Source organism: Miscanthus floridulus, chromosome 19 (assembly GCF_019320115.1).
Source record: "Miscanthus floridulus cultivar M001 chromosome 19, ASM1932011v1, whole genome shotgun sequence".
Taxonomy (NCBI): Eukaryota; Viridiplantae; Streptophyta; class Magnoliopsida; order Poales; family Poaceae; genus Miscanthus; species Miscanthus floridulus.
In genome coordinates, this window is record NC_089598.1 from 99142384 (window position 1) to 99149149 (window position 6766).

Here is a 6766-nt window from a genome sequence, read left to right on the forward strand (position 1 = left end):
ACCGATGCAGAGCTTTAGGAAATGGATGCTAGCACTTCACCACCACCTAGTTAGAGTTAGCTTCCTAGTGATGCTCTAATAATGTAGTAGTCATAGTGTTGATGATGAGCCCTACGTGGCTATGAGACATGACTTACTTTTAGGAGTAGAGTAGAATGTCCCTCTTTTTGAGCCTACCTGCGTGTAGTGCAATTCCCCGCAAGTTTCTAGTGTAGCTGCTAGGGACATCACCATGTAATAAACTCATGTAATAAATGTTTGGAACTTAATGCTTCTTATGGTTGTTGCTGCTTCTTTATTTGAGTGTATGGCTAGAATTAAATCATTAATTGAATTGCTAATAAATCATCTAACCACTTGATAATAACTTGTAACCTAACGTTTGCAGCAAAGATGTCGTGTCATTGCTCAGAACATCTGAACTATCACTCTCCATCCCCTATGCTCACTGGCCATGGTCATGGTCATGGTTGTGGCCATGGGCATGGAGGAGGACGCGCTGCTGCCCACACTGCCATCAACCTCGAGGAGGAGGCACCACCTGCTAGAGAGTAGCACGTGGAGGAGCTAGGCCCAGCCTAGCCTAAGGGTGAGGACACTCTACCTGGGGGTGATGATGCTCCACCACCACCACCACTTTTGTCTGAGGTGATGGACCATCAGACACGTCTCATGGAGACACTGGTTGAGGGGCTATTACGCCGCAATGGGGGACTGCCCAATGACTTCCAATGGAAGTTGGAGGGTTTCCTCATGCTAAGGCCCCCTACCTTCGACAGCTCTAACGATGACCCCATCGCCATTGAGGATTGGCTGCATGAGATGGAGAAGAAGCTGGACCTAACCACTTGCTCCGATGAGGAGTGTGTTGGAGTTGCAGCCCACTAGCTCACTAGCACCGCACGTGCTTGGTGGGACAGCTACTATGACACCCACACTGACCCCACGCACATCTCATGTGAGGAGTTCACTGAAGCCTTCCATGAGCACCACGTGCCTGAGGGCATGATGGATGCCAAAGTGGAATAGTTTCGCAACACTTCATAGGGATCCTAGAAGATCTAGGAGTATGCCAACCGCTTCACTCACATGATAAGGTATGCTCCCAGTGAGATAGACTCTGAGAAGAAGATGTACTTCTTCAAGAAGGGTCTGAACACACACCTCATGGCGGTCCTCTTAGGTCATACCTGCTACACCCTCTGGGAGATGATTAACAAGGTCCTGGTGATGGAGAGGGATCATCTAGAGGCTAACGCTGTCTACAAGGAGAAGAAGCACCGGTTTGAGAGCACCTCTTGCGCTCGGCATCTCAGAGGCTATGTGCTCACGCACCCTCACAACCTCACCCTCGTGCCATCTAGGGAACTGCACTTGCTTCGAGCCATGGAGGTGGTACCCACACCGCCAACTACCACCGCCCTGCTTAGAGCCACCCTGCTCAGAGCCCTAGCATGTGGAAGACCGCTACACCCACCGCCATAGGCAGTGTGCCCTTCACTTGCTTTGGCTGTGATTAGCCGAGCCACAAGGTCGCTAACTGCCCCATGAAGAATGCCGCACCACCTACTTTGACCCCAGTGAGATAGGCTTTGGTTTAGGGTACGCGTGCACAAGAATGTTGCTAGAATTGCCTGTGGTTGCCTCACCCATCGGACCACGGAGGACGCCTAGAACGCCCCCAACGTGGTGTATGGTATGTTCATTGTGCATGGAGCTACAACTTCAGTATTGTTTGATTCTGGTGCTACCTATTCTTACATATCTGCCAAGTTTGCATGAGGGCATAGCATACTAGTAACTCCACGCAAGGAGCCTATAGACACTAGTTCACCCTTGGGTCGCATTATATGCATGAAGAGATGTTAGGGAGTGAGCATCATCATTGAAGGTCACCCTTTTCTAGCCGATCTTACCTTGCTTCCCTCTAATGGACTGGTTGTCATACTAGGGATGGATTGGCTGACTCAACACAAGGAAGTAATATCTTGCTCGCCATGGTATGTGGAGATAACATACCCGAGTGGTCACATAATCCGATGTGTGCCCAACATTGATAGGATAGTTTCCATGTTGTGTGCCTTGGAATCAAAGTCAGTTGAGGAAGTGCTCATAGTATGTGAGTACCTTGATGTGTTCCATGAAGAGCTGCCCGGTATGCCACCTGATCAGGATGTGGAGTTTGTGATAGACCTTCTGCCTGATATGAGACCTATTGCTAAGAGGCCCTACCGCATGTCAGTTGATGAGCTAGAGGAACTCAAGAAATAGCTTAGGGAGTTGTCTGACAAGGGGTACATTAGGCTCAGTGCTTGACCCTAGGGTTACCCTATCTTGTTTGTGAAGAAGAAGGATGGTTCCATGAGAATCTACATTGACTATCGGAACTTGAATGTCATGACTGTTAAGAACAAGTACCCACTACGAGGATAGATGATCTGCTAGACCAGCTAAGGAATACAAAGTTCTTTTCTAAGATTGATCTCCGATCTGGGTACCAACAGATGAAGTTAGGACTGAGGACATTCCCAAGATAGCCTTTGTCACTAGGTATGGGTAGTATGAGTTCACCGTTGTGTCCTTTGGACTCACCAATGCCCCCGCCTACTTCATGAATATGATGAACATGATGTTCATGGAGGAGCTGGATAAGTTCATGGTGGTATTCATTAATGACATTCTTGTCTATTCAGCCTCTGTAGAAGAACATGAGCAACATCTTAGGGTAGTGCTGGAGAAGCTGAGACAGAATCAGTTGTACGCCAAGTTCAGTAAGTGCGAATTTATGCTTGAAAAAGTCACCTTCTTAGGTCACATTCTCACTACTAAGGGAGTAGCTATTGATCTCACCAAGATTGAAGCTATAAAAGAATGGGAACAACCCCGCAATGTGACTGATATCCAGAGTTTCCTTGGGTTGGCAGGATATTACCACCGCTTCATTAAGAACTTTTCCAAGATAGCTAAGCCGATGACCAACCTTCTAAAGAAGACTAATAAGTTTGAGTGGACGCCCAAGTGTGAGCAAAGCTTCTAGAGGTTGGTAGGATATTACTGCTGCTTCATTGAGAACTTTTCCAAGATAGCTAAGCCAATGACCAACCTTCTGAAGAAGACTAATGAGTTTGAGTGGACGCCCAAGTGCAAGCAAAGCTTCTAGACCTTGAAACAGAAGCTTACCACCACTCATGTGTTAGCATTGCCTAACATTCAGCAAGACTTTGTGGTTTATTATGATGCGTCTAGACAGGGACTCGGCTATGTTCTGATGCAAAATGGGAGAGATATAGCTTATGCTTGCTGCTAGCTGAAGGACCACGAGCAATGGTACCCTACCCATGATCTTGAGCTTGCAGCTATTGTGCACGCCCTAAAGATCTAGAGACACTATCTGATCAGGAATAAATGTGACATCTACACCGATCACAAGAGCCTGAAGTACTTTTTCACTCAAGAGGATCTAAATATGAGACAACGTTGATGACTAGAGCTAATTAAGGACTACAACCTAGAGATACACTATCACCTAGGCAAAGCTAATGTAGTCATAGATGCCCTAAGCCATATGAGCTATTACCACAGTCTGATGGTAGAAGCCATACCATCGGAGCTAAGTCAAGAGATGGAGGACCTTCGACTCAAAATCCTACCAAAGGGAATGCTAAATGAGCTTCGATTGTAGTACAATCTTGAAGATCGAATCCGCAAAGCCCAGCAAGAATGCCCCAAAATATGGGAAATCTAAGAGCTCATGGAGCTAGGCAAGTGTCCTAAGTTCAGAGAAGATGAACAAGGAGTGTACTGGTACAAGGATAGAATCTGTGTACCCTCTGATGCAGCCTTGTGAGAGGAGATCCTAGCCAAGGGTCATCACTCTAAGTATTGTATCCACTCAGGGAGTACCAAGATGTATGTCAACTTGAAAAAGCTTTTCTGGTGGAAGAATATGAAAGCTGATATTGCAGGGCATGTCACACGTTGTGACATCTACAATAGGATCAAGGCTAAACACCAAAGACTGGCAAGACTGTTGAAGCCCTTAGATGTTCCGATGTGGAAGTGGGAAAGCATATCCATGGACTTTATAGTGGGTTTACCTCAAACCTCGAAAGGCCATGACTCGATCTAGGTAATTGTTGATAGATTGATCAAGGTAGCTCACTTCATAGCTATGAGGAATGACTACAGAACTAAGAAGCTCACAGATCTCTATGTGGATAACATTCTTAGGCTTCATGGAGCCCATATGAGCATAGTGTCTGATCGAGGGACGCAATATGTGTCCAAGTTCTAGAAGAGTCTCCATAAGGGAATCAGGACTCGACTAGATTATAGCACCGCTGACCACCCTCAGATGGATGGCTAGATAGAGAGAGTGAACCAGATCTTGGAGGATATGCTCTGAGCTTGTGTCCTAAAATATGGGTCTAATTGGGAGAAGAGTTTGCCACACACAAAGTTTTCTTACAACAACAGCTACCAGGTTAGTCTCAAGATGTCACCATTTGAGGCCTTGTATGGGAGGAAGTGTAGGACCCCTCTGATGTGGTTAGAAGTTGGGGAGAGATTGTTCTTTGGCCCCACAAAGATCAAGGATGCCTAGGAAGGAGTCACCCAAGTGCGAGAGAATCTGAGAATTGGTCAAAGCCGACAGAAGAGTTACATAGATAAAAGGTGAAGAGACCTTGAGTTTGAAGTTGGGGACTATGTTTATCACAAAGTATCCCCACTACGAGGCACCATCAGGTTCCATGTGAAAGGGAAGTTGGCACCAAGGTATGTAGGACCTTACCGGATTTGTCAGAGAGTTGGCAAACTAGCCTATGAGTTGGAACTGCTTGAGGAATTGACCGGAGTGCACCCAGTGTTCCATGTATCTCAACTATGCAAGTGATTGAAGCTACCAGATGAGCAAGTACCTATAGAGGCACTTGATATACAGGACACTCTAGAGTACAAGGAGCACCCGATACAAATACTTGACAGAGCCAAGAAGGAAACTAGAAGCATGATCATACCTATGTGCAAGGTTCAGTGGAGCAACCACACTGAGAAGCCACTTGGGAGAAAGAGTCAGAACTTTGGATGCTTTACCCCTACCTCTTTGAAAGGTACATCTCACCTTAAATCTCGGGACAAGATTCCTGTGAGGGGGGAGGACTGTAACAACCTAGGTTTTCCAATAACCAAAAATCTAGACTTAATTTTTTTTCTAACAAAACCCATGCATGGTGAGTGTGCATACTAGGAAACCACCCATGTAGTTGCACAAGTAGAACCCAAGTTAGCATGGTTGAACATTCTGTATTTAATTCAACTTGTGACTTGCTTCTTTACGATTTTATGTGATGTAATAAAATCAAATCAACCTTTATAAATAACTTGTTGTGTGAGTTGCCAACCCTTGGCTTAGACCCTAGGACCCTAGATGACCCCTAGAGGACCCCACTAGGATGTATATATGCTAGCAACACATGTATACATGCATAGGAGCCCTAGGTGTAGAGTGGAAATAGAAAGACCAAAGCAGGCCAGCCATAGCTGATAGCCCACGTCGCCCTCATGGACCAGCAACCACGCCTGCTCCTGCTCCCATACGCGTGACACTAGCCAACCTAGCTAGCATCGTGGCCCAGCTCCGCCCGTGCCCATGCTCGCACTCGTGCGGTCGAGCTGGCCTAGCAACAACCTGCATCCATGCCCGCCTGCATCACGATGCGCCTCGCCATCGCCTTTTCTCTACCAATAACCAATGGACCCCACCTATCATCCTCTTACTCTCATCACTTCTTTGCTTTCCACAGCGCTCAAAATTGGTGTGAAGCCAAGAACATAAAAGGCCATCACAGCCGTTCCTATTCAATACTGCCTCGTGCACGCCCTAGATGGCCGCCATGTTGGTGATCTACACCACCACATGCCCTAGCTAGTGCATGCCTACCCACTTACATGGTCGCCATGGCCCATGCCCTACCATGCCCCTCTACCACCACCATACCTGCCTTGACTAGCGTCGATCGAAAACGGTAGCGCCAAGGCAGCCGCGCTCACCCCCGCTCCATAAAACCCTAAGCTAGAGCCTTTGATCGCCCTCCATGTACCCCTTTCCCCTCCATCTGCCATCCACCGGTCGCCATGGCCACAAACTCCCTATAAAAGGGCACACCCGGTGCCCTAGCGCCTTCCCTTCAACCCGCTGCCACTCCTGTGGCCTTGCCCGTTCCATACTAGGCCAAGGAGGAGAAGGGAGAAGGAAGTAGAAGGAAGGAGAAGGAGGAAGGACGAGCCCTAGGGCGACCCATAGCCGCCGGAGCCAAAGACAACACCACTTGTCTTCATCGCCATCGCGGTTCTATCGACACTGCTTGACCTTGTCATGGCCTCAACTCACCCCTACACCGCTAGCCTACCACCCCAAGCCCCATGGTGAGTTGCTGCTTCCTCTGCTCATTGTAAACCTCACCACCATGGACATGCCATGCCACGCCGCCATGTTCTCCCCTTTGGGAGGGCCAAAGGCCTGCATTTTTTGTTGTTGGGATGATCTGCACACACGCACACGAGCCAAGGCCCAGGCTTGCCAAGCCACTGGCGCTCAGAAATGCTGGCACCAATGTAGCGCACCCGCCGCAATCACCATGGCCATGATCTGCCGCGTCGCCACCCTGTTCTGGCCACCTCGCGTCGGTACAGTCAAGAAAGGTGCCTCAGCAAGCTTTGCCTCACCAAGGGACACATCATGCGCTAGATGGGAGGAGAAAAGGAG